Source organism: Heteronotia binoei, chromosome 1 (assembly GCF_032191835.1).
Source record: "Heteronotia binoei isolate CCM8104 ecotype False Entrance Well chromosome 1, APGP_CSIRO_Hbin_v1, whole genome shotgun sequence".
In the NCBI taxonomy this organism is placed as follows: Eukaryota; Metazoa; Chordata; class Lepidosauria; order Squamata; family Gekkonidae; genus Heteronotia; species Heteronotia binoei.
In genome coordinates this window covers 141269602-141282957 of record NC_083223.1, presented here as the reverse complement: position 1 = coordinate 141282957, position 13356 = coordinate 141269602, and the positions used below count along the sequence as shown (strand labels likewise).

General features: G+C 47.2%; 1 pseudogene; it reads left to right on the top strand.

The window, feature by feature from the left end:
* Positions 1-4517: 4517 nt before the first annotated feature.
* LOC132572601 (proto-oncogene Mas-like) overlaps positions 4518-13356 on the top strand; it is a 33030-nt pseudogene continuing 24191 nt past the window's right edge.

Sequence of the window (13356 nt, the reverse complement as noted above, 5' to 3'; positions counted from 1 at the left end):
TACAACCTCCAGGGAAATCTAACTTCGGAAATTCCAATTTGTAAGGGTGCGAAACAGGGCTGTATCCTTGCCCCAGCACTTTTAAATCTTTTTAAAAATGATCTAGCCCCTGTTTTATATGCAATCGATGGGCATGCCCCTAAAATTGCTCACCGTCACGTTCCCATCCTTTTATATGCAGATGATGCCATCTTATTGTCATGTTCCCAAATTGGATTGAGGCGTCTATTATACCAAGTTATGACCTATCTCAGTAACAATAACCCTGAATTATGGGGAAACAAAGATTTTAGTTCTCTCTAAATCTTGGAAGCAACTATTATGGTCAGTCCAGGGAAACCCTATTGAACAGGTCAAAACTACCAAATATCTGGGGATTAATTTTTCCTATAATGGGAGCTGGGCAACCCATCGCAAGTGCGCTCTAACAGTGGCAAGAACTAGTGCCTTGGCTATTGCCCGTTTCTTTTATTTGAAAGGGAATCGATATGTCCCTTTGGCCCTAAGAGCTTTTAATGCGAAATCTAGCCCCCAACTTTTATATGGTGCCCCCATATGGATCAGTGCCTTTGATCACACCACTGAAGGCCTACAATCCTTCTTTTTGAGGAAAATTCTGGGACTACCCAACTGTGCTCCTTATGCTGCAATTTGCATGGAAACTGGACTGTTGCTGCTGGAAACTCGCGCCTGGCTTTTGACCTTTAAGTTCTGGCTGCACCTTTTATTTAATTCTGATCAGAATTCTTTCACCTTTTTGATGCTGATGGACCATCATGCATCCAAAGAAAATCACATCCATAGGAATTTCCTTGGATGCATTTTATCTATCCTCTGCTTCTGCGGTATTTCAATCCATCAAACGTAGACTACTAGATATCCAGTTGCAACGTCTAACTGAGGCAGCTCGGAAAACTTGCTCCCCAAGCTATCTGGGTTTATCCCAGATTCCTTTTAGCTCCCTATTTCCTCTTTTTAACTGATCCTCACCATAGAAGAGCATTCAAGCTGGCTAGATTTAATGCATTACCATCGGCCATCCTTTTTGGAAGATACCACAGAATCCCCTGCAATCTTAGATGATGCCCTTGTAGTCAAGGAGTCATCGAAACGGTCCCTCATGTTCTTTTGGACTGCCCTTTTTATAGTAGTCCACGTGCAAGATACCTAGATGCACTGCTTTCTGACCATCAAGGCCTTTCTGACAATGCCAAGGTTCATTTTTTACTCCACGGGAAACACAACTTTGTCACTACTCACGTTGCTTGCTTTTTACAGGTTGTGATCCAAATCAGAGAGGCTTTTACTCATGCATAGCCTACTGCTATTTTATGTAATTTAACTTTTGCTGTTTTTTTAAGGTTTTATTATATTCTATAGTGTCACTGTTGGTTTTAAAGTATACTGTATTCTTGTATTAATGCCAATAAAGGTCTATGGTATGGTAAACCTGAACTGGGAAAGAACCACCACCTCTCACCACTGAGGAGCTATGAATATCATGGGATCACCAACAGAAAAAAGAAAGATCCCGCCATATCAAAGTTATATAGCAACACAAAATGTTTTTAAATGTATTTTATTGGTTTTAAATTGTATTATATAACTGATTGTTAGTCGTCCTAAGACCGCTTGAGAAGAGGGCGGGATATAAATTTAAAGTAATAAATAAAAAAATAAAATAAGTCCTCTTGTGGATCAAAAAATGGCTAACTAATAGGCAACAGAGAGTGAGTATAAATGGGCAATTTTCTCAGTGGAGGGTGGTAAGCAGTGGGGTGCCGCAGGGTTCAGTACTGAGTCCAATGCTTTTTAACTTGTTCATTAATGATTTGGAGTTGGGAGTAAGCAGTGAAGTGGGTAAGTTTGTGGATGACATTAAATTGTTCAGGGTGGTGAGAATCAGAGAGGATTGTGAGGTACTTCAAAGGGATCTGTCAAGGCTGGGCAAGTGGGCATCAATGTGGCAAATGAGGTTCAACATGGCCAAATGCAAGGTAATGCACATTAGGGCCAAAAATCCTAACTATAAATACAAGTTGATGGGTTGTGAACTGGTGGAGATTGACCAAGAGAGAGATCTTGCGGTTGTGGTAGATAACTCACTGAAAATGGAGAGACAGTGTGTGACTGCAATAAAAAAGGCCAACACTATGCTGGGAATTATTAGGAAGGGAATTGAAAACAAATCAGCCAGTATCATAATACCCCTGTGTAAATTGATGGTGCAGCCTCATTTGGAATACTGTGTAAAATTCTGGTCACCACACCGCAGTAGGAAAAGTGCAGAAAAGGTCAACTAGAATTATTCAAGGGTTGGAACACTTTCCCTATGAAGAATGGTTAAAATGCTTGGAGCTCATTAGCTTGGAGAAACGTTGACTCAGGGGTGACATGATAGAGGTTTATAAGATTATGCATGGGATAGAGAAGGCAGAGAAAGAAGTCCTTTTCTCCCTTTCTCACAATATAAAAACTCATGGGCACTCAATGAAATTGCTGAGCAGTAGGGTTAGAACGGATAAAAGGAAATACTTCTTCACCCAAAGGGTGATTAACACGTGGAATTCACTGCCACAGAAGGTGGTAGTGGCTACAAGCATAGCCAACTTGAAGTGGGGATTGGATAAACATATGGAGCAGAGGTCCATCAGTGGCTGTTAGCCACAGTGTATTGTTGGAATTCTCTGACTGGGGCAAGTGATGCTCTGTATTCTTGGTGCTTGGGAGGGGCAACAATGTGAGGATTTCCAGTGTCCTGGCCCCACTGATGGACCTCCTGATGGCACCTGGGGGTTTTTGGCCACTGTGTGGCACAATGAGCAACTGGATGGGCCATTGGCCTGATCCAATGTGGCTTCTCTTAAGTTATGTTCACCTGGGGAAGTGGAAAAGATATTCAGAAAATTAGGTTTTGTTCAGAAGAATGGTGTGCTAGCTCTCCAGACCTGCTCAAGGCATTGGTTAAAACTGTACAACACTAAAAGCACAAATAAGAATAAATAAAAACATCACTAAAACCCATATCATTTAAAACAGTACCTGTGAAAACAGCCAATGATAAAAGCACTCAAAGCAAAGCAGTCTGAAATGTTGTTGATAGCAGTCTGTAGGCCAGGAACTGATCATAAAAAGATGAAACTCCTTAGTTTTGAGCCTTGGTAAACAGAAATCTTTTGGTCTGAAACTGTAAAGAGGGTAAGGTAGTGTTAAATAGTGGGTTCGAGACATGAAGAAGCTTGGTCACGTGATCAAAACTCTTTATTGTGATTACAGCATGACAACGGTTAAGACTAAGACTGAATTACTGGGCCAATGGGGCCAACTATATACAACTCGGGTTTCCTGCACTGGCATGCCATAAGCTAGTTTGAACCAGCCGGAGACCCACAATTGGTCAAGGGAGTGCAGGGACTAGTCTCCTGCTCCCATTGCATGTCTCCAAGCTCAGTCAGTGGCTCCAATGAAATTCCACAAGAGTGTATGTATGCACCAAACCCCTCCCCTCTAAGTCCATGCTAATATACATAGTCCTGTAGATTAGCTGGCCAGCGCCATTCACATGTCAAGCGCCAAGGTGTGGGGGTTGGCACTGCTGGAACAGGCTCCAGAAGCAGCTGTGTGGTGTCCAGGATGATGAATGGGAAACAGGGGTGGTTGCTGCTCTGTAGGCATCATTGGAGGTTCTGGGGCTGATGATTGGTCTGGGGGACTGTGAGTCGGCATTTCTATCAAGTCTGGGTCAGCAGGATGTGAGGGCTATGCTGCATGTAGGTCCCCAGCCATTTATTCCTCCTGGAACAGGCGAGGCCACAGTTTATTGATGTGGCAGCAGAGACTGAGGCCGCCATCAGTCATGGCCTCATAGGACACCAGGCCTGTCACTGTTGTAATCTGGGCTGGGAGCCATGCAGGTCTGCCAGCAAAGTTCTGCACATAGACTGGGTCCCCGGGGGCAAAACCCCTGGGAGCCCAGCGGACTTCCGTGGAAGGCTGGAGGTCCAGAGCTCTGCATGGGTGAAACCAGTTGAGGAGGGTTGAAAACCACTGGCCCATCAGGAGTTTCACTGGGCTGCAGCCTGTGGATACGCAAGGAATGGCTCTCTGGGCCAGGAGGAACTCCACCGGGTGGGCTTTCCAGTCCCCAGGGACAATGCAGTGGAGCAAATCTTTCATGGTCCTGACTATCCACTCTGCCTGGCCATTGGTTGCCAGATGAAAGGGCACTGACCTGATGTGCCTGATCAGGTTCCAGGAAACGAAGTCCTGGAACTCTGCAGAGGTGAACGCAGTCCCATTGTCTGTCATGAGGCCATGCATTGTGGAGCACCCGTATGGCTGTCTGGGAGGAGGTCGATGCCATGGGAGCCACCTCCATCCATTTAGAGTAAGAGTCCATCATCATAAAAAAAAATAAAGAAAAGCTGACCTTGAAAGGGGCTGGCAAACTCCAAATGAAGTCACGACCGTGGGTTGCATGTGGACTCCCAGTGCTATATGGGGGGAGGGGGGTGCCGATGCTGGTCTGGTCTCCTGACAAGGCCTCCATCTCCTTGTCAATCCTTGGCCACCAAATGTTACTGCAGGCCAGTGCTTTCATCCGCATGATTCCCAGGTGGGTCTTGTGCAAGGCAGCCAGGACTCATTGGCACAGGGGTGCCAGCATAACCACTCTGCTTTCCCAAAGCAAACACTCCTTGTGGGCGAGAGGGCCTACTGGTGGGAAGCATAAACTGTAAAACTTAAGCCCACCCAGCTGGTAGGTCATCCCCTCCACACTCAGTCCAGAACACAGGAGAGGATGTGGTCTTTTGCACAGGCAGGCTATGTCCTGGGCATAGATGGGCCATTCTGGAAGATCTTCAACTAGGAGGATCTGGTGGGCTGCAGTTAGGTCCTGATCTGTGGACAAAAGTGGCAGGCAGCTCAAAGCTTTGGCATGGCCCATTGCTTTTCCAGGCTGGTATTGAAGCGCATATTGATAACCGGCTAAGAATATGGACCAGTGAAGGACTCTGGGTGACAGCATCTGTGGGGTTTGGCGATCTGGTGTGAAAAGACCCAGCAGCGGCTTGTGGTCCATCAGGATGGTGAAGGGCCACCCATATAGGTAATCGTAAAACTTCTTCACACCTGCCATGATGGCAAGCCTTTCTTTGTCAATGTGTGCATAGTTGCGCTCAGCAGGTTGCAGGGTCCGAGAGTAATAGGCAACCGGAATTTCACAGCCATCTGGAAGCATGTGGCCGAGAACCGCGTTGACCCAGTAGGGGGAGGCCAAGCCAGGATGACTAGCAACCACTCATCAAAGTGGGACAGCAGGCTGTTGGATACGAGGCAGCCTGCTTGTGCCCTCAGATCCTTAGGCCCAGGGCACTTTTTTGTCCAGAAGCATGTGCAGCGGCTTGGCTATCGCCACCTTGTGAGGAAAGAAAAAGTGGTAGAAATTGAGGAGTCCCAAAAAGGCCTGAAGTTCTGACTTTGAAGTGGGCTCTGGGGTGTCACAGTGCCAGGTGGATTCCCTCCGAGTCTACAGTATCCTGTGCCGGGTGGATTCCCTCTGAGTCTACAGTGTATCCTAGGAAATTGAAGCGTGGGACTCCTAGAAGACATTTCTCCTGCTTTACCTTGAGATCAGCCAACTGAAACCGCTGCAGCATGGTGTGGAGGCAGGAGGCAAATTCCATCTCATTGTGGGTGGGGATCAGCACATTGTCAAAGAAGGGCTACATCCCAGGGGTCCCTTTGAGTAAAGAGTCCATTAGGTTTTGAAAGATCCCTAGTGCCACACTGGTCCCAAAATGTAGGCACTTCATTCAAAATGCCCCCCTGTGCGTAACAATCGCCTGAGCTGCTGTGGATTTGTCCACAGGAAGCTGTTGGTAGGCTTGGGTCAGGTCAAGTTTCCCAAAAACTTTTGCCCCTGCCAGTGAAGTGAAATAAGTCTGAGACCAGATAAGAATGGTCCTGCAAAGCCTTGTTAATCGTGCATTTGTAATCTGTGCAGATGTGGACGCTTCCATCCTGCTTCACTGGGGTTACAATACAGGTCTCCCACCGTGCGTTGGATATCAGTTCCAAGACCCCTTGCGCTACTAGGCGGTCAAGCTCTGCCTCAGTTTTAGGCTTCAGTGGAAACGGAACCCAGCAGGCCTTCAGCCTTATGGGCTGCATGGCAAGATTAAGCTGTAAGGACACCGGGGCACCAGTGTAATGTCCCAGAGTACTAGCTTAAGTTAGTAACCTATCTGGAACTGTAAAAAACTGAAGCTATGGATTTTAGTGAGAAGTGCCTTGTCATGATTGGAACCTGGAAGGCAAAAACGGGTTCTGAATTTCCGGATACCTTGTTTAGCTCTTATGCAGTAAAAATAGAAATTTTCTGCATGTCTAAGAATCTACATTGACCAGCTGACATTTGCCCTTCCCTTTGGCATTCTTAAGGTGGTCCTTCATTCTATTTGCTTCACAGGAGACTGAACCTGCACTTTCAATGAAATCAAGAAAAAGGAAATTGCCTCTGTGGAGATATATATATATATATATATATATATATATATATATATATATATATATATATATATATATATATACACACACACACACACACACACACACACACACACACCTCATTAGGTGTTTGGCTGTTCTCCTGCTGATGTTTGTTTTGCTATAAATATATTTTGATAAGGCTAGTTATATTTTTGTATTAGAGTAACTTTATTTGTGTTAGCTTTCAGAAGCACAATTGAGACTAATTTATACATGGAAGCGTTGCTTTGTATCTCTGCCACCCTTATCTGTGTTTCACTTTGTTTGCTTACCCAGCATGAACATGAACATATGAAGCTGCCTTATACTGAATCAGACCCTCGGTCCATCAAAGTCAGTATTGTCTACTCAGACTGGCAGCGGCTCTCCAGGATCTCAAGCTGAGGTTTTTCACACCTATTTGCCTGGACCCTTTTAGTTGGAGATGCCAGGGATTGAACCTGGGACCTTCTGCTTACCAAGCAGATGCTCTACCACTGAGCCACCATCCCTCCCCAATGCATGGGAATAGCAAGCTTGAGTGGATCCCATCCTTTTCCCCAAATATAGTAGCAAAGCCCCAGATTCCTTTAATGGTTTATTTTTACTAACTCTGAAAAGTTCCTGCCAAACAAATTGGCTTGGAAGGAAATATAAAAAATAAAAGCTTTACTTTTCCTTGTCCATCTAGGCCAGAATTGTGCTGGTCTGCTTTTGAACTGTTCATGCAGGCCTAGCATTCCCTCAGGTGACATTCAAACAAATTCAGCTGTTTCCTTCTCACTCTCATACAAAACACTGCTTGCCACACATCTGCATTTTGTATCATAAATGTATCTATATAAACAAAGGTTTTTTTCTATTTTTATGTCATTATTCTTTCCTTCTGGCTTGGGAAATATTTGATAATAATGTTACACTCTTGATGAGCAGTAATGGATTAATAGAGCAAACCTGAACTGCGCTGTAGTGGCCAGCTATGGCACAGGGGCAGCGGCACTAGTTGGCTCCCTGTGGGACAATTTACACAACAGTCAAGCAGGGAAAAAAGTTTTCTAACAGTGTAGCTGGTGGCTTGCTCTGCCACACCCATGGTAATTCCACCTCAGCATGGCCTTGCACCATAGTTTGGAGGCAGGGTGGCATGAGGGGTGGGGCACTGCCAGTTAATGGGAGTGGCCATTCAAGGTCCAGATGCTGGTGCACATCACAGCTTGGGGACAGAGAAAGGCAGGATGGGAGATCCCCATTCTCCTCTTGTGGCATGCCCACTGAAAGAGACCAGTGCCAATGACAGGCACATGGTTTCCACATTTCAGGAGACAGACCACTTGGGTTACCATCTGTGATGGGGCAACCATTCTACTAAGCACCCCCATGGAATGATCACCTTGTCATTGCTTCAGGTGCCAACATTTACCTTTCAGAAAATGGCACAGTAGGCACAGGTGGCGATTTAAAACAAGTTTTGGTTTATTTAAACAGACTGGCAGGGAAGGGTTGGTATATTTACATTGGTTTTTGGTTTTTAGAAGATGCAAGCAAGCGTGGGGTTCTGGCGCCTAAGGCAGAACCCCAATGCACCCCTCCATAAAAGGTTTCACAAATACGCAAAGTGTGCATGCAGTGTGATGATGTCACAGTGACATCATCATTATGGGCACCCAGTGCTTCTTTTCCCCAGCGCCCCTGGAGAACATGGGGGAAAGGAAACATCACTTTCAGCTCTGAGGAATCGGGGGAAGCTCCTCTGATCCCTCAGAGCCAAAAGGACAGTCGGCCCTTCCCTTCCCCGGTAGGGGAAGGGAAATGCCATTTTTGGCTCTGAGGGATGGGGAAAGCTCCTTTGATCCCTCAGAGCTGAAAGGACAGTCAGCCTTTCCGTTCCCTGGCACCTTCAGAGGACGCGAGGGAAGGGAAATGCCACTTTCAGTTCTGAGTGATCAAGGGAAGCAATTCCTCAGAGCCAAAAGGATAGTTGGCCCTTCCCTTCCCCGGAGCCTTCGGAGGATGCAGGGGCAGGGAAACACCACTTTCGGCTCTGAGGGAGGAAGAGGCACCCACTCCCCAACTCTGCTGGGAGCTGTTGCCCTAGGCAATTGCCTAGTTTGCCGACTCCCATGTGCCGGGCCTGGATGTAAGCAGACAGTTGAAACTGAACACAAAACTATTTCTGAGGTTACTGACTTCACAAGATATAGTGCTACCCTTCAGTTGGTTTAACTTTCACTAAAGCTATCCTCAAAGTTAAAGATTTATCTTTTTATAACTGTTCTACATTTCCAGTTAACTTTCTCACTTTATAATCATACAATCTTGAGTGTACCCTGCTTTGTCCCTTGGTTATAAGACTAAGTTCTTTCCACTAGACCTCTTTCTCTGGAGAGATTGTTATTATCTTCCCTTTAAGGTAAATAACCTGTGCTTTTGGCACCTTTCACTGCCACTTCAAAACCTTTTTCTAAAGCCTGATCTACCAGACTGTCTTTTCTCCTTGGACACTAAGCTTAATACAGGAAACTGTTTTCCTTCTCAAGATGTGATTCTGTATGTTACATATACAGAGACTGTTTGTAACATCTGGGAACAGCCTCCCACCAGAGTTTCCACTATTCAAAAGCCACCCTGCACAGGCTCTGAATCTGACTCAGCTTTGTGTCTTTTGTCACACAATAGAGAGCATCACAAAGACTGCCACTCTTTTTTCCAGTCACTCTCCAACTGCTCCAAGTCAGTAACTGCTTTCTCCAATTGCCTGTCATCCTCTTTTGACAGTTAGGAGCAGTTCCCCAATCAGAGTGAGTTCCATTAGCTGTCACTCACTGGCAGTTCCATTAGTTGTCACTCACTTGCACTGCTTCTCAGCATGCATATGCCTGCTGTCCATCACACTATCCTTCTGCCTGGGCATTTGGCTTTCTCAGAACTGCACACCCTCTTCAGACTGAGGAGCTCAGGGGAAGGATTCTCGGGGGAGGGCAACTGGAGAAGGGCAGAATGCCCCATTTGTTCTTTTGCACTTCCCACCAGGCCTGTAGCCATGGTGGCCCAGGGGGCACATCCCCTTTATTAAACCCCCCTTTTCCCTGTAGAGCCCTGGCTTGCGCCTCCCACCATGCTGCCCCGCATACCGCCCGTACCTCCTCTGCCTGCCCGCCACCACCCACCGCTACTGCCACTGCTCACCCCTCCTTTCCCTTCCCGTCACCTCTCCCCCACGCACAATCACAGCAGGGCCCAGGCAAGGTGCACTGTGGTTGTATGTGGGGGAGGGAGGTGACAGGAAGAGAAGGGAAAGGAAAGGAGGGGCAGGTGGTGGTAGCGGTGAGCTGACAAAGGAGGCACAGCTGGTGAGTGGGCAGCACGGTGGGGGGGATGCAAAGGGAAGAGGAGGGGTGGGCCTTCACCAAGTGGGTTGGAGGGAGGGAGGTGCCACAGAGCGGGGAGGGGCTGCCAGAGCTGCTGGGAGATCAAGGGACACCAGAGCAACGGTGGCAGAGAGAGTGGGGGCCACCAGAGTGGGGGCCCCTCCATCCAAAAATTTATTTCGTGGGGCCCCCTATTTGAAATTTTCTGCCTACAGGCCTGCTTCCCACTGGCTTTTCATGCCATCAACCAAAATGCTTTTTTTTTTGGGGGGGGGGGGGGGACTATGTAACTAAAATTGGAAAAGATACACAATTTTACAGGAGCTCTGACAGTTCCTAGTGGGTAATTCTCAGAGAGTGATTCTAAGAGATCACTGTTCTGCCCATGGACTTTAGGTTATGGAGTACTGCTGACTTCAGTTCTGCCTACTGTGCTTTTTAAAGTCCACAGAATCCCTATCCTGTCCCTGTTACCCACCTCCAGGAACATATATACAAAACTGGCAGACTGCTGGATGAGGCAGCTTAATAGGTAGATGAAATCATGATAGACTACCATATCCCCCATCCCTAATCTAGCCTGCTGCTGTATAGAGCAGGGTTTCCCAAACTTTTTTTCCTCGCGGCCCAGTTATTTTTACACTACTACTTCGTGGCCCACTAAAATTCAGGGGTGGAGCCAGGAGACTTTGGGGGTGGAGCTGGGAGACAGGAATTATGTCATTTCCTGTGGTGTCATTTCCAGGTCAAGGGCCAAGTGATGTCACTTCTGGGGCACACTGAACCAAAACTCCACCTCTTCCTGTGATGTCACTTCCAGGGCACTCCCTCAAACCTGCCTCTTCTGAATTAACTTCGTTTCCAGAAAAACCTCTCTGAAACTCATGCTGAGCCAAAATGGGGGTGGAAAGTGGGCAGTCTGCAACTTTTTCATACATTTCCAGGGTCCTCTCTTTCCACCCCCACACGCACCTATCTGTGTGTTCTTTTCCAGCTTGCAAGCACTCCTAATGCCCATGTTCAATTGACTGCACCACCTACACACCCCTTCCTCATCAGCACTGGCCAGTGGATGCAGTTGGGAGTGTTGTTGCCATTGCCATCAGGAATGCCAGTGCTGTGTACCACCCACACTGGGCCCTGGCAGCTGCTCTACCTCAAAATATGCTGACACATTTAGTAGGCCCTTTCTTCAGCTGCTACTACTGGAACCCTGCCTCAAGCTACAACCAAGCTTGCTTGGTTTCAAGAAAATCTTTTAACAGCTATTTTCCGTACTTTTCCTTGGCTGAAACACTGGGCAATTGCTGTGAAAGGTAGCAGAGAATTATACTGCAGTTAATGACTTAATTTATATGATGTTCATGCAAGCTTTTCTGCAGCTATCCCAAAAAGAATATTTATGAGGGGCTTGCAGCTTTTTACTGGTTGTGTTTCCCATGCCTTTAAAGGCAACCTGTTGTGCAGACATTTAGCCAGTGAACTTTTTAATGTCTACAGGAGGAGTTTGATTTTGGTGTCAGACAACTGTTAAAAGCAGGACCAGTAAAATGGTGCCAAGTTCATAGTACTATCACTTCCAGTGCTGTTGAGATACATCACAGTAATCTCCAATAATCTCTTTCTGCCCCACACCTCTCACTCTCACTCACTCATACAGAAATCTCATAAAAAGGCCAGCTGGCTACAACTGGGCATGCCAACTTTTCATTGGCAGAGCTTCTATGTCTGCAACAACAGTATGATGAACAGAAAAGTTTCATCCAGTAAAAATGGAAGGAAAGAAAGAGAAGGGAAAGAATGAAATGGAAGGAAAGGAAAAGAAAAGAAAAGAAAAACATGGAAAGAAAGAACATTATAAGAGAAGCCATGTTGGATCAGGCCAGTGGACCATCCAGTCCAAAATTCTCTCACACAGTGCCTCAAAAGCACCAGAATGTCCACCAGTGGGGACAGGGCACTAGAAGCCCTCCCACTGTTGCTTCCGCCCCCCCCCCCCGCCCAGCACCAAGAACGAGAGAGAGAGAGAGAGAGAGAAAGAGAAAAAAGAGAGAGAGAAAGAGAAAGAGAGAGAGAGAGAAAAAAGAGAGAGAGAAAAAAGAGAGAGAGAAAGAGAAAGAGAGAGAGAGAGAGAAAGAGAGAGAGAGAGAGAAAGAGAGAGAGAGAGAAAGAAGAGAGAGAGAGAAAGAGAGAGAGAGAAAGAGAGAGAGAGAAAGAGAGAGAGAGAAAGAGAGAGAGAGAAAGAGAGAGAGAGAAAGAGAGAGAGAGAAAGAGAGAGAGAAAGAGAGAGAGAAAGAGAGAAACCTTACTCACCATCAGATGACCCCAGCCAGCAGCAATTCTGCCCAGGGGTCTTTTGGTAAAAAAAAAATAGCTACTGGAAAGTCCACTCCATACCCCTCCCAGCTGAAAAAAAAATCCCTCCCTTTGTCACCGAGGCCTCCTGGGGAAATCTCCCCAAAGGAACATTGCCTTCAGTGAGCATGGAAGCTCATACCTTGGGTCATGGGTCTAAAGTGTGGACTCCAGCTTTTCTCTCAAACACTGGGAGTGTCACGGCTGGGGCCAGGTCAGGCAAAGTCCAGGGGCGGTCCGAGGCGCCAAATCCGAATCACTGTACAAGTATCGCAGGTCTGAGGTCCAGAAGCCGAGGTCAGGGAGTCCAGAAGTCACAAGCCAAAGTCAGGGAGTCCAGAAACCAAAGTCAAGCCAGAGTGGATGCCAGAACGTCAGGGAGATGACTAGCTGCTTCCACAAAGCCTCCTCCCAAAGCCTACAGCTATATAGCCCTCTGCTGGCTGTTGCCCATTTGGGCTAATTGCTGGCTCAGAGAGGCAGCCAGGATCCTGTTACAACTCAAGCATCCTTGCTCCTAGAAGGGCCAGAATCCTCTCAAAACTCAGGGCTCAGGGAGCGTCTTGCTTGTGAGCGTGCCGCCCTCCTCCGATCCCTGAGGTCCTGACGGAGGCGGTCACGCACACGTGCCACCCGAGAGGGCGAGGCAGGAGGGCTGGGATCTTCTCCAGCAGGAGGCAGGGGCACTGGTGCAGGTGGCAGGGGCACAGTTTCTTCTGCAGGCTCCACTTCCTCTGCAGGGTCCCCAGCACCCATGACAGGGAGGGGGGAAGGAAAGAGAGGCAGCTCAGCTCCTTTCTGCACAACACAGAGATATTGGAGGATGGAAGGAAGGAAAACGGAGCTCAGACTTTGCAGCCTGTGTCAGTCTTCAAGCCTAGCTTTTATCTGCATAACACAGAGACTGGGGAAGGAAGGAAAACAGAGCTCAGGCTTTGCAGCCTGTGTCAGTCTTCAAGCTTAGCTTTTACCTGCACAACACAGAGACTGGGGATGAAAGGAAGCAGAGCAAACCTCATGCTTTGCTGGGGGTGGGGCTTTCTTTGGCTTTTCTTGGGACCCGGTATTGAGGCTTCTGGGGCCTGGTACCGGGTCGCAACCC